Source organism: Canis aureus, chromosome 7 (assembly GCF_053574225.1).
Source record: "Canis aureus isolate CA01 chromosome 7, VMU_Caureus_v.1.0, whole genome shotgun sequence".
NCBI classification, from domain to species: domain Eukaryota; kingdom Metazoa; phylum Chordata; class Mammalia; order Carnivora; family Canidae; genus Canis; species Canis aureus.
The window spans coordinates 32,032,237-32,055,808 of record NC_135617.1 but is presented as its reverse complement, the minus strand read 5'-3'; the positions used below and the strand labels follow the sequence as shown (position 1 = coordinate 32,055,808).

Below are 23,572 nucleotides of genomic sequence, written 5' to 3'. Positions count from 1 at the left end.
ACCTACATTCAAACTAATAGAAAAATGGGCCCAAAATAAAGTAAGACGCCAATTTTACAGAAGAGAAAAAACCGATGATTTGTAAACATCCTTATATGTCCAGTTTCACTCATAATCAAGAAAATGCTGAAATACCTTTTACACCCCAAAATATTGGCAAAAATTGTAAAGCCTGAGCAATCAACGTGTTCATGAAGATGAGGGACAACAGGAACTCTTATATATTGCTAATGAGAGTGAATTTGTTGAACTCTCTTTGAGAATGATTTGACATTATCCAGTGAAGTTGAAGCTGCATCTACCTCATTCGGCTCTAGATATCTATCCTAGTCTAAGGAAACTCATGTATGTGCAAAAGGGTGAAGGTACTAAAATATTCGTTGCAGCACTTGTTTTGACCAGCAAAAAACAAAAACAAAAACAAAAACAAAAACAAAAAAACAACTAGAACCAACAGAAAGGACAGATGACAAGAGGCTGGATAAGTAAGTCGTGGTAGGTATGTATAATAGAATACTGAATACAGAGCAGTGAAGACCAATGGGCTGTAGTTTAATGTAGTTTAATGCATGAAAGAAACATAACGCTGATGAAAGAGAAAGTGATAAGAATACATGGATTGCAGTTCCACTTATATAAAATTCAAACACATGCACCCAACTGAACAAACATGCTATTTAAGGATACATGGTGTTTTTTAAACTACAAAGAAAAATAAAGAAATGATAACCCATAATTCAAGATAATGGTTACCTAGGAAGCAAGTTGTTGAATAAGTTGAGAGGGATGGTAATGCTAGGCAGGGTTACAGTTTTCTTTCTTATGTTGAGTGGTGGGCATATTTATTTTATTTTTCTTGTTCATATTATACATATGTATATCATATTCTTTGTATAGATGGAAATTATTCAAAATGAATTTTTGGTTACCATGTAACAGGTGTTCAGCTAAATAACTGTGCTTCTGGTTGTGTTATGATTCTAACGGGGATTTATTTATCTAAATAGTCTGGATGTATACCTACAATGGTCACTTTAAGCATAATTTCTTCTTTGTATGTATGGTTCCAATGACTGTATATGGACAGAACTCACTCTTTATAACTCTATTTTCCTTCGTAGAGAATTTACACCCAAACTCTACAGAATGAGACTTTAAGTGGGAACATGCAGAAAATCAGGATAATTTGGCTGATATTGAAGGCGGTGGGTATTTATATTAGCCCTGTGTAAGACTAAATTGGGAGATTTCTTGCCCTGTGCTAATGGTAATGGTCTATATGTCTACAAATTTAAAATAACATTCTCAAAAATAATTCCCTCTCCCCCTCCATTTTTATAACTCCCCCCACACTAAGTATCTTTAGGAACATATGGTCGTTCCCAAAAAAAAAGCCAAATGAATATCTGAAACATTAATGCGCTGTGCTGCTATCATCACAAGAATAAAGAAAACTGGGACTTCAACAATCTCCTAACACAACCACTGGTGCTTGCCAGTTCTTATATCAAATAGAAATCCTCACTTAGGGGAAGGATGGTTGCACAGTGACTAAGCAGACAGGATGGCAGGTGTGAGTCAAAACACTCTGGGGTGCTAGCTAGCTCAAATCACTCTGTGTTACTCACTGCTGGAGAGAGAGGGAATCAAAAAACAAATCGCCCACTGGACGAGGAGTAAAATGCTGAAAACCCAACTAATGGAAATATAAAAGGTGGAGGAGGCGGTTTTAGGTGTTGTTTTGTAACTTCGGAACCAAATTTGTTGATCTTTCTCCGCCTTCATCTGACTTAAGCCTCTCCCATCTTTCCCAGCTCCCTGGCCCGGCGATGCACAAGGAGGTTATTGTTTCTCCACTTTACCGCCCGTGCGGAGCTCGGGCTGGGATCACCTGTCACAGAGCTTAGCGGCCGCTTTCCTGGAGCGCAACGTCCCAAGGCCAGAGATGAGACGATGCCCGCGTCCTTCCCGGGCCGGTGGCCGTGCTGGTTCGCCGCGTCAGCGACCTGTTCCTGGGAGTGACCTAATATAATCAGTATGTGTTAGACACATGCTCAGAATAAAACAAAGCCTCAACCACTCTTCCTGATTTGCATAACTGGTTTCCATATTGCCGTCATAAAAAGAGATTAGTTTTAATGAATATGAATGTAATTATGGAAAAAGGGCCCTAGGTGGAGCCTCAGTACTGGTGGCGACAAATGGGATAACAAATTGAAAATAAAATAAATCAAAGTCCTCCCGACGTACCAGAAGGGATGATAGCATTTAATAGCGTATGCTAATGTCGTTATTCTTCTAGCATAGGAAACAGTTGAATATAGAAATGTGTGTTCTGTTTAAGAATAATTCTCAAAAGAGCACATTCCCCAGTGTTCTCTCTCGGCGGGGGTCTCGACAAGGCGGTGCTGGGGGAGAAGTGTCCCTAACCTGTTAGCACACTCCCCTGACCATCTCTCCTTGCTCCTTATAGAGACGCCGCCACGGACTTATTTATTTTTATGGTACAAAATCTCACATTATAAGAGAAATAATCAGAAGTATTTTTTAAACGATTTGCCTTTATTAGATTAAAAACAGAAACCGTAAGATGTCAAAATTATTTTTTTCTGGTTTTTTTTTTTAATCTTTGTCACCATTGCTAAAGAATCAAGACAGACTTTTTAGATTTCGAAACTTAATTTTATCATAAGGAATTTATGTAGCACATAAACAGAAAAACTAATTTGTGTTCATTGTCACATTGTAAAGATTAGTGATGCGAAAGTGAGATTTGGAAGATTTTGATGGATCACCCCAAACAATATCAGAAAGCAGTAAAAAAGTGGAAAACGTGAGAATACCTGTCTAAAATGCAGGAATTCTTAACATGGGGAGGGAGTTCTTGGGTAGAATATTTTGGCTATATGGATAGAATTCATAGCATCTATACTGACCTTTTTATTTTTTATTTTTATTTTTTTAATGGGTCCTCCAATATTTTTTTATTTTATTTTTCTTTTTTAATAATAAATTTATTTTTTATTGGTATTCAATTTGCCAACATACAGAATAACACCCAGTGCTCATCCTGTCAAGTGCCCCCCTCAGTGCCCGTCACCCATTCACCCCCACCCCTCGCCCTCCTCCCCTTCCACCACCTCTAGTTCATTTCCCAGAGTTCGGGGTCTTTATGTTCTCTCTCCCTTTCTGATATTTCCCACACATTTCTTCTCCCTTCCCTTCTATTCCCTTTCACTATTATTTATATTCCCCAAATGAATGAGAACATCTAATGTTTGTCCTTCTCCGATTGACTTACTACACTCAGCATAATACCCTCCAGTTCCATGTCAAAGCAAATGATGGGTATTTGTCGTTTCTAATGGCTGAGTAATATTCCATTGTATACATAGACCACATCTTCTTTATCCATTCATCTTTCGATGGACACCGAGGCTCCTTCCACAGTTTGGCTATTGTGGACATTGCTGCTAGAAACATCGGGGTGCAGGTGTCCCGGCGTTTCATTGCATCTGTATCTTTGGGGTAAGTCCCCAACAGTGCAACTGCTGACCCTTTTAAAAACAATCTTGTTATTTTGTTTATTTTGATCTTTCGGACTTAATTTTGAATTTTTAAAATACTGCTTTAATATGTCTTGATAGTTGAGGGATTTGGTGCTTGTTAAATTCTGTATCCAACTGTGTTTGCTTCACTCACCTCATTGTAGTCCTGACCCTAATCCATAGACTATTAATATTTTCACAAACTTCTAATTGAAACTTAGCATTTCCTTTAACTTGGGCAACAAACCATAATAATATAAGCATTATTTGTGACTTTGATGACACTACTTTCCAATTATAAGTTATATCTGTGGTACATACATCTTGTTGGTACCATATATGTGGTATTATATATCTTATTAATGCCTTAATAAAGAAGCAGACACTAATATGCCACAAATTCATTTACTTTAATTACTTCATTTACTTTTTGTTACTATATTTCAATATAATGAGTTTCTTTTATAGTCTTACACAATTTATTTTATTCATTCAAATGGACTATCCTGAAAAAGGACTCACAACGTTACCAGATTGTCAAAGGGAACAAATAGCACACAAATGGTTAAAAACTTTTATGGGATAACTAACAATCTAGTTAATCTCTTGGTCAGATCATCTCTGAGCTGAGACTACTCATTAATTTAGGTAAACTTTAACTCATATATACATATATTCATACTCACATAATGTGTATATGTGTATATATAGTCTAATATATATATTCATATATTCTAATATATATGAAATATATTCAAATATATATGAAATTTTTGGAATCAGTGCATGGCTGAAATAAACCAAATCGGTTTACCTATACAGATGTACTTTAAATGGCATGAAAACACTGAGAGTTTGATAAAAATTCAAGTTCCTGGGTCCAACTTGAACTCAAGTCTCTTGGGAATCTTAGGCCTAGGAATTAAACTTTTTTTTTTTTTTTTTTTTAGGAATTAAACTTTTATGCCAGCTTCTCTGAGATTCTGATTCAGATGGTTGTTGTCCTAAAAGTTCTTCACTCAAATCCTTAAAAACTTCTACAAGAGGTTGTTAAAATCTGTTCTCAGTGAGACTTTTGAATCATTCAGAAAGCAGTATTTTTGCAACCTCCTTGTATTTATTTTTTTAAAGATTTTATTTATTAATTCATGAGAGAGACACACACACACACAGAGGCAGAGACACAGGCAGAGGGACAAGCAGGCTCCATGCAGGGAGCCCAACGTGGGACTTGATCCCAGGTCTCCAGGATCACACCCTGGGCTGAAGGCAGCACTAAACCGCTGAGCCACCAGGGCTGCCCAACCACCTTGTATTTAATACTGCCTTCCTTTCTTCTTTTTTCTTCCCTCCTACCCTTCTCTTCCTTCGACTTTCTCTCTCTCTCTCCCTTCCTTTCTTCCTTTTAGGGAAACTGATTTTTTTATCAGATTTTTTACTTTGAAATAGTTTTAGGCTCCAGAGAACTTGCAGAATATGGAGAGCTCCTGTATGCCATTCTCCCAATTTTCTTTGGTGTTAACATCCCACATAGCAATGGTACTTTTGTTCAAACTAAGAAATTAACATTGGTACATTACAAATAACTAAACTCAGACTTTATTTGGGTATTACCGGTTTTTCCACTAACACCCTTTTTCCTGCTCCAGAATCTAATCTGGGATACCACATTGCATTTAGTATTCATTCATTTTTTTTCCTACTGTATGATTATACAGAAATTTATTTCTCCATTTCTCCATTCTTGTATTGACAGACATTTGGGTTGTTTCCAGTTTTCATTAGTACAACTGATGATATCTTTGTATACATATATGATATCCTTGTGCACACATATATAACATATGTTATACTTACATACAATCTCACAAATAAACGAGGCGTTCCCAATGCTCCAAATTCCTTCCAAATTTTCATATTGTCAGATTACATTTTTACTAATTTTATGGGCATGAAATAACATTCATTTTAATTTATATTTCCTTTATTACTAGCAAGATTGAGCATTTTCTATGTTTTCTGTTTTATAAAGTGCCTGTTCATATCCATTACTTTTTTTTTGTATTGATTTGTAGACATTTATTTATAAAGACACATATACTCTACTAAATCTTGGTTGACAATAGGTATTGCAAATATCTTCTCTTGATAGTGGCTTGTCTACTCTCACTTTTTAAAAAAAAAAAAATGTCTTCAGGTGCCCAGACATTTTAAATGTTAATATGATCTAATTAATTCATAGTCTTTCCCTAAAGGTTTGAATTTCTTTTTCTTGATAACACAATCTTTCCCAACTCTGAAAGCACAAAAATATTCTCTTATATTTTATTTTAAAAGTTCGAAAATTTTGCTTTGTACATTTGGTCTTTCCTCCTCTTGATGCAGATTTTTTGTATGGTGTGAGGTAGGAATCCAGGTTCATTTTCCACAAATAGATATCCTTTATCACAGCAGCATTTAATGAATGATTTATCTTTTCCCAGTGATCTGCAATGCCACCAATATTAAATATCAAGTTACTATATGTGCGTGGCTCTATTTCTGGGCACTGTTCTCTTCATTGTTCTCTTTTTTCTCTGTCATTTTGCTAATGCCATACCATCTTAATTATAAATCCTTAAGTCTTAGTATGTGGAGGAGGCTCCATTTCATAGTTTTTCTTTAAGAATAACTTAGCTTGGGTGGCTCAGTGGTTGGGCTTCTGCCTTTGGCTCAGGGTGTGAGCCTGCCTCTCTTTCCCTTCCTATGTCTCTGCCTCTCCATCTCTGTGTCTCTCGTGAATAAATAAATCTTAACAACAACAACAAAAAAGGAATGACTTGGCTTTTCTTTGCCTTTTGCCCTTCCATTTCATTGGAAGGATTTTAATTAATGCTTCATTTTAGGATCAGCTTGTTAAGGTCTATAAAACAAAACAACAACACAAAACTTGGTAAAATTGAGAATTGTGCTGAATTTGGAGTAAAATTGGTATCTTTATGTTCTAAGTCTTTGTGTCCACATACATGGTATATTAGTAGGTCTCTTTTAAAGTATATCAATATATATTTACAATTTTCTTTCAAGAATGAGAGTGAAATAAAGACATTATTTATGCAATTGTGAACCTGAAAGTTAGAACTAACAGTTTCTCATTATAAGAAATGATAAAAGATATAATCCAGACAGAAAGTGATCCCAAATGGATTGTATAAGAATAGTGAGCAAAGATATTAATGTAAATGTAGGTTAATAATAACAATAATGTCTAATTTCTGAAAGGTAACCAGAATAAAGCCAAAATACTAAACATAAAGCATATAAGTGGGTGAGGGCAACTAAATAGTTCTAATATCTTTATATTATTAGGAAGAGTAATAACTATATTGATATTTTAGACTTTAAATATGCATGTAAGGTGGCAAGAGTAATAATTTAAGAACTAGATATTGAGTGTATAACATTTCCAAAACAGTACAGGGAAGGAAACTGAATAAGAAAAAGGAAGGAAAAAAGAAGAGAAAGAGGAAACAAGAAGATAAAAACAGAAAAATAGTAAACATGAAATAAAATAGTTTTTATTTCACTATTTTACTAATTTTTTAAAACCAAATATATAAATAGTCAAGCAAAAGTATTTTTAAAGTTCTCACATCTCTAGTTAGAAACCAAAGATTGTCAAATTGGATTTTTAAAATTCAGCTATTTTTTGTTTATAAAAGGCACACTTAAAATGTAAGGACATAGGGGCAGCCCCGGTGGCACAGTGGTTTAGTGCCGCCTGCAGCCTGGGGTGTGATCCTGGAGACCCGGGATTGAGTCCCACATTGGGCTTCCTGCATGGGGCCTGCTTCTCTCTCTGCCTGTGTCTCTGCCTCTCTCTCGCTCTGAGTGAATAATAAATAAATCTTTAAAAAAATAAAATAAAATAAAATGTAAGGACATAGAAAGATTGAAAGTCAAATTGGAGAAATATATACCAGGAAAACACTAACCAAATAAAAGTGGTCTAGCTATAGCAATAACGTGCAAAGTATACTTTAAAGCAAAAATTGCTGTGAGGGGTAGTAAGATTCATTACATGAAGATACAAGTCTTAGTTTATCTGGAAAATATGACATTCTAAACTTGAAACACAGAAAACAAGCAAAAATGAATGAGAATGTTAGAAATTTGAACAAAATTTGCAAGCCTGAGCTAATAAAAATGGAGAACATTGTGATTGTTAGTTGCAGTGTTCTCCATATGTTCATTGGACCACAGTTGTACAGTCTTTTTAAACAGATGAGGAATATTTATGAAAACAGACTGTGTTTTAAGCCATAAAACCAACCTTTATGAGTTTTAAAGGCTTGGTATCATACAACAACAATCTCTGTTACAATTGAGTTAGATATCAACAAAAAATATAAATACACGTATAAACAAGTACTGCTTAACTGAATATTTTAATGGAAATTAGGAAATACTTAGATTTAAATAATAAGGAGATGCAGCAAAGACATTTCTTAGAGAGAAATCTATAGCATTACATGCTTGCAAATGAGAAAGAATAAAAGCTCTAATTAATGAGCTAAGAATCAAACTTAAGAGGTTTAAAATATAAATAGCAGAAAATTTTTTAAAAATCAATTAAGAAACAAGAAAATAAGATATTATTAAAATAGAAAAAATATACAATAAATGAGAGTAAGAATGTGAAAAGTTGGTTCCTTGAAAATGCTAATGAAATTGGCAAACTTCTTGCAAGCTTCATCAAAAAAAGGAGAGCATTCAAAGTAAGGACAATTAAGAATGAAAAAGGTAAGAGTACCAAATACTTCAGATACTGGAAAGAAAATAAAAGGAAATTGTGAACTTATGATCAATAAGCTTGAAAAATATAGCTTATCAAAACTGAAAAATATAACTTAGCAAAATTAACTCAAGTATGACCATATACGGCACCTGAGTGGCTCAGTAGTTGAGCATCTGCCTTTGGCTCATGTTGTGATCCCAGGGTTCTGGGATCGAGTCCTGCATCAGGCTCCCTAGAGGGAGTCTGCTTCTCCCTCTGCCTGTGTCTCTGCCTCTCTCTGTGTCTCTCATGAGTAAATAAATAAATTTTTTTTAAGTATGAGCATATAAGAAATAATCTTTAACTATTAAAGAAATTGAAACAGTAATTCAAAAATTTTCCCAGAAAAAACCTCCAAGCCCCATAAAGTTCTCAGACAAATTCTATCAAACCTCTAAAGAAAATTTTATCCCATCTTTACACAAACTCTTCTGCTCATAATAACCTGAAGCCAGATAATATATATTATTATTTATTATCATAAAATATATGACATATATATTATATATAAATTTATAATGTATTATGACCCTAAATCACCTGAAGATGAATATGTTTTGATAAACTATAATCATAATTTTTAAAAAATGTGTGGTAGTGGCAAGGCTACCCAAATAGATCAGTGGAACAAAATATACACTTTTAAAACAGACACATTTGGGGAAACTTCATTTGTGCTATAATAAGTGAGTAAAGGAAAAAATAACATAATTATCTTAGTCTGTTTTTTTGGAAACTAGAGTCTGGAGCAAAGTTTAAGGGCTATGTCTTTACTGGGAGATCTAATCCCAGGGCAGAAAGAGTGAAGGACAGTGAGGCTGGGAAGGACGGTGAAACAAATACACATCTGAGCTTTCCAAAGAGGCACAGCTGGTTCCCACTGCTCAGTCATGCTGAACATTTTTAGACAGGGTGTTCAGAAGCATCACGCTTCACAACAGTCTATCAGAAGAAGGATGAGAGGAGAATTAATCTGCTGGTTTTCACTTATTTTCTATCCGTCACTGGCCAAAATTTGTCTCAGAAAGCATCAACCTCACCACAATTCCAGGCTGTCTCATTTGGTCCCTTTGGGTCACCTCTAGGATGACCAAGATCTTATTCCTTATAGTGTTGGATTTTATCTAGCAGGGGCACTAGCAGGAGGAGCCAGAGACTCTATGAATCCATTTGGGTTGTGACTGGGTGCCAGATCCACTGGTACTCCCACAGCAAAGGACATCATGGGGGCAATGCTGCCATTGGCATTCTGTATGGGGAAGCTCAACACAAATGGTGGTGCTGGTAGACGAGGCAACAGCTCCCGCAGCCATAGAGCATAGAGCCATCAGGAGCTCACCAGGAGCAATCAGCTGAGGACCCCAGGCAAAGTGAATCTGAGTGAATTAAGGAGCTTCATTAGCTGTGTCCAAAACAATTGGATAATCATATGGGAAAATAAGACATCTGATCCTACCTCACATTTTGAAAGAAGTCAATTCCATGTGGAATAGAGATCTAACTGTGAATGGCAAGAAAATTAAGGAGAATACACTTACCAGAAGAGAGAATCTTCTTAAGTCTCCAAAAGTACAAACCATAAAGATTTAAAAATTTTATAACATTGAGGTAAGGATCTAGTGCTCATCAAAAGACCTCATAATGAAAGGTTTTTGTGAGACAAACCACAAATATGGAGAAAATATTTGCTATGCATATAACTGATAAAGATATTTAATCTGCATAAAATTATTATAAATCAGTAATAAAAAGATAAACAATCCAGTAGAAAAGGGCAAACAATATGAACAGTGTTTAACAGAAGAGCACAAATAGCCTAGGAACATATTTTAAAATGGTCAAACTTAACATCTAAAAACAATTAAACAATTACTATAATGTATCTTACAGTAGGATATAGGACAAAAATCATATCATCTCAATAGACACAGAAAAAGCATTTAACAAAGTTCAGCATCCTTCATGATAAAAACACTCAATAACTAAAACTACAAGGGAAATTCCTTAATCTGATTAAGGGTGTCTATGAAAAACTGACAGCTTACATCATACTTAATGATGAAACACTAGATGCATTTGTTTAAGATCAAGAATAAAATGAAGATGTCACTCCTGCCATTTCTATTCAACATTGCACTGGCTGGGGCAATGGTAAGAAAAATTAGCCAGGGCATTTTGGTAAGAAAAATTAGCCAGGGCATTTTGGTAATTTTATGTTTCAAAGTACACCATGAAGAAAGTGAAAAGACAACCTAACAAATGGTAAAAGGTTTTTGCTAATTCTATATCTGATAAGGGACTTTTTGATAGAACGTGTAACAAACTCTTACTGCCCAACAATAAAAAGACAGTTAAGCCAATTTTTAAAATAGGCAAATGATCTGAATAGACATTTCTCCAAAGAAGATGCATATACAAATGGTCTGAAAAGATGTTCAACATCATTAGCTATCAGGAAATATAAATCAAAACCAAAGTGAGATTCCACTTGATATCCACTAGGATGATTATAATCAAGACAGATAATATATTGGTGAGGATACGGAGAAATTGGAAACTGTCATACACTACTGGTGGGAATGCAAAATGGTGCAGCCACTCTAGAACTGCAGCCACTGGCAGTTCCTCAAAAGGTTAAACTTAAAGTTAACCATATGACCCAGCAATTCCACTCCTAAGTATATATCTAAAAGAAATAAAAATATATATCCACACAAAAATCTGTACATAGGGCACCTGGGCAGCTCAGTAGGGTAAGCATCTTCCTTCAGCTCAAGTCATGATCCCAGGGTCTTGGGATGGAGCTCTGCAATGGGCTCCCTGCTCAGTGGGAAATCTGCTTCTTCCTCTACCCCTCCTTCTTGCTGGTGCTCTCTCTTTCTCTCATGCTCTCTCAAATAAATAAATAAAATATTTTTTAAAATTTGCATGCAGTGTTCAAAGGTGGGAGCAAGTCACATATTGTATTTCTATACACAATTCAACAGATGAACAAATAAAATGTTGTATATCTATATAATGGATTATTACTTGGCAATAAAAGGAATGAAGTACTGATAATGGCATGCACTACAACATGGACGAAACTTGAAAGCATTATGCTAAGTGGAAGAAGCTGCTCACAAAGAAACAGATGTTCTATGATTTCACTTATGGGAAATGCCCAGGGTAGGTAAACCAATAGAGACAAAAAGTTACTGGGGCTGTTGGATTTGGTGGGGAATGGGAAATGACTGTTAGTGGATGCTGCATTTCTTTGGGAGATGATGAAAATCTTCTAAAATTGCTTGCAGTGATGGCTGTATAACTCTGTAAATGGACTAAAAAGTTTTGAATTGTATACTTTAAATGAGCAAATTGTAAGGTATGTGAATTACATTTCAATGAAGTTGTTGTAAAACTTAAAAAGTGCTCGACCTCATTCAATATTAGATGCAAATTAAAACCAGTGATGTATTGTTTTATTAAGAACAAGTGGGAAAACTTAAATTTTGGAAAATGTCAAGTGTTAACATGGTAACAGAACAGTGAGAACTGTCATCTGCTGCTTATGGGAGCACAAATTAGAAGCACCACTTTGGGAAATGCTTCGGCAATAACTTGTATACACCATAAGACCTAGCAAATCCATTCTTTTCATGCAAACATCAGGAGACAGGAACACTGTTTATAGCAGCTTCTATTGTGAAAGCGAAAGATTGGTGCAACCCAAATGTGCAGCTGTGGGATGGATTCTGTTGGCCAGGCCAACAGGCACTTTATCAATTGTCCCATGGAAGCCACCTACAACAGAGGAAAGGACATTTTGTAAGTGGAAATTGGGCTATTAGGAGAGGGGAATAGCCAAAAACAACCATCATCACAAAACAAATACTCTCTACACATCAGAGGGGTTTTTTTCCCTTTTACAATTTGTTCAGAACCCACAGGGAATATGGGTGTGGTTACCTATAGCTCCCTCAAACTCCTGAAAAGCAATGCACCTTATTGTTAGCCCAGCATGAGTGCAGAATCTTAGAAAGAGAGGATAGGAGAGTTGGGAAAATGGGGGCTTGGCAACTAAGTGTTTTCCAAGGTGCAAGATGGGACCCTGGCGGGGAGAGACACTGTCTCTAGCTATGAACAGAAGAAAAGTAACAGTAAGCAGAAGGCAAACTACTCTCCATTTCCCCTAACCATATCCCCCTGCCCCAGAGAATTAGGAACAGGGACAGAAGAAGCCAGTGGACCCGCCATTCCCAAGCTGGTTCAATATCTGCATTACCCACATTAACCATTCTTCCACTCTCCACCCTCACACCCGGGGCAAGGCAGAAACCAAACTGATCCTCCTTGTTTTCATCCTGCTCCCTAAGGCACAGTAGATACTGTCTTATTGCTGGGAAAAGTATTTCCTTCTTTCATCTGAAGTGGCTTCCCAGCTTCTTTTGCCACTAATCATTTATTTTTTGAGTGTGACATTTTCCTATGCTTGTCCTGTTAATAAATCCTCACTAATCATTTATTTTCTAAGCGTGACATTTTCCCACATTGTCCTTTCTATTAATAAATCCTCACTCGTCTTACCATCTTCCCAGGTGACACTGATGTCATTGATTTGCTCCCTCACCATGACTTCCTTTTCTGGCCACAGATTCTTGAAAGCAGCTCAGGAGTGCCTCCTAAGGCTTCCTCTCCTCCCCTTCTACCAGTGGTAAACAAATCTTAGTGTCAGTTGAAGGATTTCATGCCCTAAATCTGCAAACCAGGATCATCTGTCAACACCATTTACCTAAGGTGGTAAAACCTGTGAATTATGATTTTTGGACAGGTTCTCTTTATAAAAAGGCAGCAGGAAATCTCGTAGGCCACAGAAGGAAAGAGTTTTAAGTGGGTCTGCAAGAACATATACATATAGATGTATATTTTATATACATAAAATATATATACAATATGCATAAATAATATGGTAATGTTTCAGCAATTCAAGTGGATTTTACCTCTTAAAAGTTCAGCTATTTTGCTGATACAAGTTTTATATATAATGTTTGTTTATTTTCACCAATACCTAGTAACATAACTCAGGAGTAAAAAGGTGTTTTCAATCTTTTACTATTTAAAGTTTATTTGGTTGTGGGCTCCTGGTGACTCAGTTAAGCCACGGACCCTTGATTTTGGCTCAGGTTATGATCCCAGGGTCATGAGATTGAGCCTTGGGTCTGGCTCAGTGCTTAGCAGGGAGTCTGCTTGAGATTCTCTCTCTCTCCCTCTCCCTCTGCCCCTCCCCCCTCTAAAATAAACAAGTAAATCTTTAAAAATAAATAACATTTCTTTGGTTATTATTCATGTCATCATTTAATAGAGTTAACTATTCATAATACACATCATTCTTTCCAGGAGATTCTTGAAAAATAATTTTATTGTGAAGTCTCTTATATTTACTTTATTGTTATATGGTTATTGCTTTCAAGAAGTATTTGAGGTGGCTCATCATAAAAAACAAAAATAATACAACTGTAATAGTAGAAAATAAAAGCCCTGCAAAAGGAAGAAAGCAAATACTTTCAGCTCATGAGAAAATAAAGCTATAGTGGCTGAGCATTAGCTCAAACTTCCTAGAAACCAAAAGTGGAAACAGAAGCCATGCCAATACTTCACATTTAAAAAAAAGAAAAAACACATTTGGTTTTGCTCTGTAACCAAATCTAAAAGGAATTTATTCAAAAAGAAACATTCATTCAAAAATTGTTTATTTATCTATTATTTTTTTAATTTATTTTTTATTGCTGTTCAATTTGCCAACATACAGAATAACACCCAGTCCTCATCCCATCAAGTGCCCCCCTCAGTGCCCATCACCCATTCACCCCCACCCCCGCCCTCCTCCCCTTCCACCACCCCTAGTTCGTTTCCCAGAGTTAGGAGTCTTTATGTTCTGTCTCCCTTTCTGATATTTCCTACCCATTTCTTCTCCTTTCCCTTCTATTCCCTTTCACTATTATTTATATTATTTATATGTTTATTATATTATTTATGTTTATTTATTTTTGAAAATTATTTAGAACTTACAAGGAACTAAATGCTGTATAACCTACTGGGAATACAATGTTAAACGTTTCAAGAATGGTCTCTGCTCTCATAGAGAGACAAATAATAAATAACTAATCAAATAAATACATATAAATCACAATTGAAGAAGTACAAGGGGACTAGGAAAATAAACTAAAATTCAGGAAGGCCTCCCTGAGGCGGTGATATTTAAGAAACAAAGAGATGAAACGTAATTTCTGCCCAAAGATGTTTCAGGGAAGTTCAGTGCCCTAAAATAATCCTATAGAAGACTTGATTTTTGAGGTGCAGAAAGTCGAAGTATATTTGTCAGATATCCTGCTTAGCAATGTTACAGAGGGGAAATCTGGCCCTGGAACACAGGGGCCAGATTTTTTATTAATGTGCCTAAGAATGAGGCCCTTGGGATAGAATTGAGCAAGACTTTTTTTTTTTTTTTTTAAGATTTTTATTTATTCATTCATAAGAGACACAGGCAGAGGGAGAAGCAGGCTCCCTGTGGGAAGCCCAATGTAGGACTCAATCCTAGCACTCCAGGATCACACACTGAACCAAAGGCAGATGCTCAACCACTGAGCCACCCAGATGCCCCTCAAGCGAGACTTTCAATATGAAGGTATTAAAAGAGGAAATTAAGATTTCCCTAAAGAGGTAGCAAAATCTGCTTCCAAGAGTCCTTAAGGGTGCCTGCTTACCACCTTGGGCTTATGTGATTTTGCCTAAACTCAAGGGATTAAAAACTCAAAGGCCTTATTTTGCTAACTTGTGGCCATATCATTGCTTTCTTTTCCATAGCTCTTACTAAGTAGAAGAGAGATGAGTAAGGAATGCAGTTTATGATAGAAACATTTTAATTCAGACTCATATTTGAGGTTGAATAATTTAGAGATTGGAAAAACAGGAGGAAGTTATATGAAACTTCTTTTTTTCTTTTTCAGTCTGCTGAGAGTGGTAAAAGGAGAGTGCAAGGAGAGCGGGGAAGAGGAGAAAGAAATGGGAAGAGAGCGAGAGAGAGACAGAGGAAGTGAGCGTGAGTGTAAGAGAGAGCCTCTGCTGTAATAGAAATATGATGTTGAAAAAGGCTGACAGGCAGAAAACAAGCCTAAGTGTTGTTGCTATGGTTACTGGACCATCTGTGTTCTAGCCTCCCATACGCCAAAGGGTTATATAACCTGGTAGCCAGCTAAATATTAAAATGGACCTAAAAGTGACACCAGTTATTTTTGTCATTTTTTAAAAGGGTGATTCAAAATGAAATTGCAACATTACACAACTGCTCTTTATGTCTACTTCCACATGAAACACTCTAGAATGCTAGTACAATTCCTTTTGAGGGCATCAAGAAATATCTGAAGTACTGCAATAGCCCTGATTTTCAATCCTTGAGAGGCCATTGTTCTTATTAATTTTTTTAAAGTAGGCTCCACGTGGAGCCCAATGCAGGGCTTGAACTCACAGCCCTGAAATCAAGACATAAGCTGAGATCAAGAGTCGGGCACTTAACCAATTGAGGCACCCAGGTGCCCCTTACTAAATTTATAATTAGGCGGTCTCAGCAGTTGATACATTTATGTGTTTTCAGTTGCAACTGATTTACAAATAAACCAAAAGTAGACTAAAACACAAGAACTATTCTCTATAAGGAAACGAGACTCTCCATTGACCGAAAATCCAATTTTCCTCAAATGTGGGATATGCAAAGAATATACTCTCCTCAGCACAGGGAAATGAATATTCTAAATTCATCTCTCACCAGAAATAGAGCTTTCTTGTGCAAGTTCAAGGGAACTGTGGTGAGAATTATGTCACAACTGGCAGAAAAAACAGCCCTGAGCCATCCCACCTACCCATGCCCACAGCATGATTTAGGAGAATGCCAGCCACAGATAAGGCACTTTTAACCATGACAAGCTAGAATTGAGAGGAGTTGGATTTTGCCAGTTTCATCCCATAACTGCATCCATCCCCAAATTGCTTTCCTTTCCATACCTCTTAGTTAAATAAAGGAGAGACAAATAAGAAATGCAGTTTTATTATGGAAACATTATAATTCAAACTTGTATTGAAGGTTTGAATAATTTAGAGATGAAAAAAATCTCTAAAGAAGGCCAATCCCTCCTGAGGATGTATATCCCGCCCTTAGCTCTGACTCATAGCTATCCTGCAGGCACCTGAAAATCCACATCCAAAGATCAATTCAACTTTTCCACTTCCTATCACTTGTTCTGCTTCCCCTATCCCAGTTAATGTCCAAGCTAGAAAGTTCAAAGCTACCTTTAACCTTCTCACCTCCGACCATAGTAGCTACAGGGGCTTAGATGAGTTAGTTTACTTATCAGGTCTGAACCTGGGTTTTCCTCAATTGCCAAATAGATTCCTTTCTTCTCAAGTTATTAAAGACGGTTAAATGAGAAAGTGTATGGGGAATGCTCAGAACAGCCCCTGGCCTAGTAAATGCTTAAGAAATGAAGGTGGTTCCATGATTATCCGTCACCAGAAAACTGCATGGGCTCCTAACTCATCTTTCTCAGGGCAGTATCTTCCCACTTTTTTCCATACTCACTCTCAGCTCCCTTTAGGATCCCCATGGCGCACCACAAATAATCATTTGTCTATTGCAGTTTTCCTGTCCTTGTGTCATCATTGTGTGTTGGGTGTGTGGGGAGCAGAAACTTGCCTTTTTGTTCACTGGTTTCCAGCTGGAGAGAAGCACATCTGAGCAGCTATACATGAGGGCACAGGGAACTCATCCTTCAGTATTTAAACCTGATTGAGATAATTAAATCCAAACTTGAAGCAGGTGCCATAATGGGATGGGGGGGGAATGATCAGCATTTTCTGCATGCAGAAGGAATGTGCATTGATTTACTTAGGTGGGCTATAGTAAAGGGTTTGCAAAAATGGATCATCAATATGTACCACCCCACAAGCTTTGTGCAATGTGGCTTTGCCACTTCTCTCCTCAAGAGGTGGAGCCTATTTTCTGTTCCCTTGGATTGGGGCTGGTTTGTGACTTGTTTCGAACAACAAAATGTGGCAGAAGTTATGCAACTATTATGGCTTCTGTTTAAAAGTTTTTCTAGCTCTCTCTTCACACTCTTGGAATGTTCCCTCCAAGAACTCTGCCTTGAGACCACCACACTGTAAGATCAAGATGGCTATAATGGAGAGCCTACATGTGGTCAGATCAATGTGCAGTGACCAAAACCCTTGGCTGGTCCCACCCCTACCTAATCTGCCACGTGGGTGCAGCCACATGAATGATGCCAGGAGAGATCAGCAGAACAGTCAGGCAATCCACAGAATTGTAGGAAAAAAATAAATTGTTGAACCTGTAATCATATGAATGAATACCTTCATGATGCTCTTCCAATCTCCTATTACCCTTCAATTTCCTACTCTTTACCCTTGAACTAGCATGAGGAATTCTTCAGACAAATATTAAGATCACAACTTTCTTCACAAATCACCTTGAATTTTCAATGTTGTGGTAAAGCTATAATATTCAGTCAATTTTAAGATGTAGGAAATTAATTCAATGAGTGCCCCAATTCAAATGTTAAGTGCCAATATGAAATGTGTAGCACAGGAATTCAAGAAGCTGAACAAGCATTGTTATTATCCATCAACTGCTGGTAGAGTATGCAGCACATGAGAGTTGAAACGCCAAGTTTTGCAAAGAAAACTTGGAAAACGTGTGGTCATTACAGTTTGTTTAAACACATTCAAAAGAGAAATCTTTCCTGCTGAGTGAATCGGAAATGAAAACAGTGTCTGAAAGCATTGTGGTAGAGTTGGTCACTAGGAAGCAAATTTCATTTGGAAATAGAATCGTGGTGAGAAAATGTTTACTTTGGTTAGTTCTCCTGGACATTAGGTTACTGATTTAATCATATTAATTGCCAGTGGAAGAATCCTGAGGCTCCTAATGTAAAAGAAAAAATAATGTAATGAAACTTTAGAGTGCTGTTAGGTTAGTCTTCCAAACCTAACTTTGCAAATTGGGAAACTGATCCTGAGAGCTGGAAAGGGCCTTTCCGGAGCTGATTGATGATCGATTGGGTAGCTGCAGGAAGCTCACAAGCCACCTGGGGTACCATTGATCCCCAGGTGGGGCTTGCAAAGCATCCTTTCTGCTGAAAGGGTATGCATCCTTACACAAAGTGTTTAGGTGTTGGGTGGTGGGGCACATATTTTGTTCTTCCTCTTTCTAGACATATACCCATCCATAGCTACGTTTATATTCATAGGCCTCTTAAAACTTTTTTCACGTCGGGCATTAGATACCTTTGCTAATAGAATTCAGAAGTTTCTGCTCTCACAATTATGGTTACATTGCATTTTTCCCTCCATGCTGAGCACTGCTGCGTAATTATGACTGGAACCGACACCGGTGCATCACAGAAACAGTCTGGCCCTTAGTGCTGGCTGGCTAGCAGACCCCTTAGAAACCATAAGCTTTTTGGTTAAAATGTCACAGGTTACTGTGTCAAGGAAACTGGATCTTTGGCTTTTTAGAAATCGGAAACCTACCTTCCTTTTTTACTAACTACCATATACGTACATTTTCGAACTCAGGACAGTTTCCTTATTCAGATGAGTCTATATAAATTAACAATGTCATTTATTTACACAATTAATTCTGGATGGAAAGTTCTGTCAGTAGTACACATTGTAATGCCATTGTTACCTATTACCACACTTTTTTTTTTTTTTTTTTAAGAGAACTATTTTGGTTTTGGATGTTCATAACTTTCAGAATTCAACTTTGGCCTCCAGTTTTGAGATAGACATAAAAAATTTTTTACTAGTTGTTTAAATTTGAACACACTTTGCTTCTTTGCCAGAATAGAAGAGACACCCCTCTACAGTACATTTTTAGAATTCTTCAGACGTTTAAAAGGGACTTCACTGCTGACTTTACTACCAGAACTCTATCCACCTTAGCCGCCAGCACTCTTTTTATAAGAACGTAAATAACCTTGTTTCACAACATACCCTTACACACATAGGCCTTGATTGCTCCCAGGCTCAATGGGATCTCTGTTGATGCTGTTTGCTTCATTCAGCTGGTCTTAAAATTTTCTGCAGTATAGAGCTTCCTACCCCCAGCTGATTCCCTGTAGCTTTCAAACCACAGCAGGGCGACTTTAGCTTTGCAAGAAAGCATGCATAAAGGAGAAAGCCTGAAGTCTGGGGAACAGATTTGGAGATGGAGAGCAGAGCACTTGAATATTAGGCTCAGAATGCACAGCTGGACGAAAAAACACAGGCTGGGCTCCCAGTGTACCCGGCAGAAGGAAGCATTCCTGGTTCTTCCTATCTCTTCTTTTCTTGTCTCGTTAATCATCATCCCTGCCCCCGCTTCCTTGAATCCATAGCTCTGTTGAGTACTTACCCTACAGATCTACAGCCTTATTGGAGATCCCAGCCTTTCTTCAATTCTTCCCTCAGAGACTGGGAGGTGCTTCTCTACTGCCTGATGCTAACCCTACAGGGACAGCCATACCCAGCACAGATACATTGCAATGTGGGGTGTTTCATCAATCACAAGTAACAAGAGACTGGAAATGGGCTCCCCATGGCCTCCTAGGAGGACAGTTACCAACATCACCTGGATCAAGCTACAGACTCATCCCTTCAGTACCTCTTTCTTACTCTTTTAGACTCTAGATTATCAACTGATTATTCATGTATGAGAGGCTTATTCTCCCGTCTACATTCATTGTTAGCTCCCTATAGATAGGAAACATGTTTAACCCATTTTGTTGCCCAAAGGTTTTGGCACATGGTGACTGCTCAAGAAGCTCTGGCTTAATAGGATCCAGACCTTCCTTCAAAAAGATTACAGTTCAAACCAAGGGCATTAACATAGTAATGTGGGGTACTATGACAGTGGTTTTATAAAGGTTCCAAGAGTGTCTCAGCATAACTGAGCATATTGAGTGACAAAATTCTCCCCATGACCTACAAAATCTGTTCCCCAGCCTCAAATTCAATGTACAAATCTAGCTTCCTATCTCAGATCAGAGATCTGTAGATCAGAGCTACTTGGAGTGCTTGTTGAAACTACAACTGTCCTACCCCCACCCCCACTCACCTCACCACCAATTTTGATTCATTAGATATGGAATACAATTGGAAAATATGCATTTTTTTTTTTTTTGCATTTGTTTTAAGTTGCCTAGGTGATTGTCTGATGCCTAGCAAGGTTTGGGTACACATCCCCCAGGGAATGCTGAAATGCAGAGTCCTCTGTTAAGAGGCTAATCTTCCACACCCTGCGAAATTGCTGGGAAGACTGAGGGTGTAGCTCTCCATGGAGCTAACAATCTGCTTCCTATCAGGGTTGGAACAGGGAGGGGTGGAGAGTCAAGTTGATCATTTACACTAACACATACATTCATTGTTGGCATGAGAGGTGCGTTCTTATTGGCATACAATAGGATTTCTTCTTGTGTGATGAGCTCCTTTTCTATTCATGACATTGGACATTGGGTTATGTATTTGAGGCTGGTGTGCTGACAATAAGGAGGTAGCACTGGGTGCCAAATGAAAGTTTTATAAGGGGAAAATGTATATAAAGAGCGGTAAGTGTGTACTATTTGAAAAATTTGTTTGCCTACCAAGGACATTGTTTAGACATATCCAGACAAGTTTGACTGGTTGAGAAGGAATGGCCATACTCGATACTGGCTTTGATTCAAGAATGTGCCCTGCCTTTCTAGGTTCAGGGTTCCACCTGCACCACCCCTGCCCTCCCCCACTGATAGACAGCTTTCCCATTTGGAAGAGTCTTCTTCTTTTCATTTTTCATGTTTCTATCCAGCCTCATCCATTCCCAGGCCTACCACATGGTTAAGTAAGCAGAGCCATGTAAGTTGGCATAATCCTTTTTTCTGTGGCAATTAGTAAGAGTTCATTCTTATGCAGTTGATCTAATAGCCATATTGATCCAAGCAGTCACATAACTATATTTCCATTAATTTTCAGGATTCCAAAACACTGAATCAGTCATGTTTCAGCCTGGCTGCCTTCATTATAAAGATGGTCTTATTTTCCACTAATGTGGCAAATATGCCTATGAACATAAAGTTAGAAGAGACTGGCTAGAATCTTCTCATTAATTCATCTGACCAAAGAGGGAAAACCATTCAAGTCTCATTTATCATGTAACCCAGCAAATGGAATTATTACTACATTTATGCCCATGGAAGGCACATTTCCAGTGTCAAATTAGAGCATTTTAGAAATGTCATTAGGTAATCTGTTACAGGTTTTAGAGATATGCTGCTGGAGATAATGTCTATAATGTCTGCCTTCCCATATATTGACTTTACTCTTGCTTGTTGAAAGATTGCAAGACATTTTGCTGACATTCTTATTCTGGAGCAAAGGAAAGCACAATATTACCATTCTTTCTTTTTTGTTTTTAATAGTGCTGAAAGATTCCAAAGAAGAAAATTGGGAGAGTGAAATACAAATTATATGGAGGCTGGAGGCTTCAAGTCTAAGATTGCTAATTAGTTATATAACCTTGGATTGTCACTTAATTCACTGAGCTCATTTTTCTCAGTCACATATCTTTTTCATTCAAGATACATTTCTTTAATTATATGTAAATATTTAGAGCCAAGAATCTCATACATAAAGTGCTTCAGGAGTTGATGCTTTCGGTTTAGAGAGCCAGGAGTTCATGCTTTCAGCTTTCATGCCCTTGAAGCCAATGAGGAAGGTGAACTCTGCATTGCCTTGTGCATAGTAGAGCCACTCTTATCTTCATAAATGCCCCACAGTTCTCAAGTGAACTTGATGAATACGGGCCTTTGTTACAGAAACATGTTATTCATGAGTCTTATTAACTGTATTAAAAGAAATCATCCAGTGAGGATCTACTCAAAAGGCTTGGACTTTATTTTACGCAAGACAAATTGTTCTGAAAGTAACTCAGAATAATATTTTTTGGCTTTTACTTTTAGGATCAAGTTGTGACTGATGCTCCAGCTCTGAGCCCTCTCCTCTGGCTTCAGGGTAGGTTGAAAATGTTTCTCACTAATTGCTGTCAATCCCATGACTTAGATTTCATGTCTTGGACTCATGACCTTCTCCACAAGGTCTGACACGTCCTGCCTTCTCCACAAGGTCTGATAATGCCCAGGAATTTCATGCATTATCTGTCATATTTCACAGTTTAAGAGAAGAGTCATGCCTGGCACACAAGTAGACCGTCAATAGAGGTGTATTGTATGAATGGGCGGTGAGCAAATGAATGGAAACAACTCTCTCTTCAAACCCTGTCACACCTGTTTTCTTTACTCTTCAGGCCCCAGGCCCATCCCCTGCAGAATTAGGGGTGAGCTGCATGATCTTGGGCCCTATCCTGCCTTCTACACAAAGTCTGACAGAAAAAGTCCTTGGTCCAAGAGATAGGAAACCTGATCATGAGAGGCACAGAGGAGGCATTCAAGTTAAAATTAATTGATTGAATTGAGTATGATTCTAGTCTTAGATTTACAACTAACAGGATGATGTCTGATTTTTTTGGTAAGGTTCTAAACCTAGGTTTTCCCACATGTAAAATGAAGGAGTTAGACTAGATCACCTTGACCATCCCTTTCAGCTCCAAGGTCCTATGATTTTATAATTTTGTATCCTAGCTTTACCCACAGCTTGGATCCATAACCTAATCCTCCTGTATGAAGCCTGAGAGACCCTGAACTGATCCTCAAAAGCTTGCTAGGTAACCTCTCTGAGTGTCACTGTCCTCATCTACAAAGACGGGCAACAATCCTAAGGCTATGTTATGGCTTAAATAAAATAAAGGATATGAGATGCCTGGAAACATTCTTGAGACATAGAATGGTGCCCAACAATCATTTTGAGTTTATTTTTGTGTATGGTGTAAGAAAGTGGTCTGGTTTCATTCTTTTGCATGTGGCTGTCCAATTTTCCCAGCACCATTTATTGAAGAGACTCTTTTTTTTCCATTGGATATTCTTCCCTACTTTGTTGAAGACTAGTTGACCATAGGGTTGAGGGACCATTTCTGAGTTCTCTATGATGAATGGATAAAGAAGATGTGATATAGATACATAGACATATATCTATGTATAGATATAGATGGAATATTATTCAGCCATCAAAAAGAATGAAATCTTGC

The 23,572-nt window shown here is 37.4% G+C and overlaps 1 long non-coding RNA gene across 4 annotated transcripts in view; it reads left to right on the top strand.

The window, feature by feature from the left end:
• LOC144317222 (uncharacterized) overlaps window positions 1-3,937 on the top strand; it is a 38,669-nt gene extending 34,732 nt beyond the window's left edge. For all 4 annotated transcript variants that reach the window (XR_013383169.1, XR_013383167.1, XR_013383168.1 and 1 more), the window contains 2 exons: window positions 1,122-1,205; window positions 1,815-3,937. This is a non-coding gene — a long non-coding RNA (uncharacterized LOC144317222). The remainder of the gene's footprint in view (window positions 1-1,121; window positions 1,206-1,814) is intronic.
• The last annotated feature ends 19,635 nt before the right edge of the window (window positions 3,938-23,572 follow it).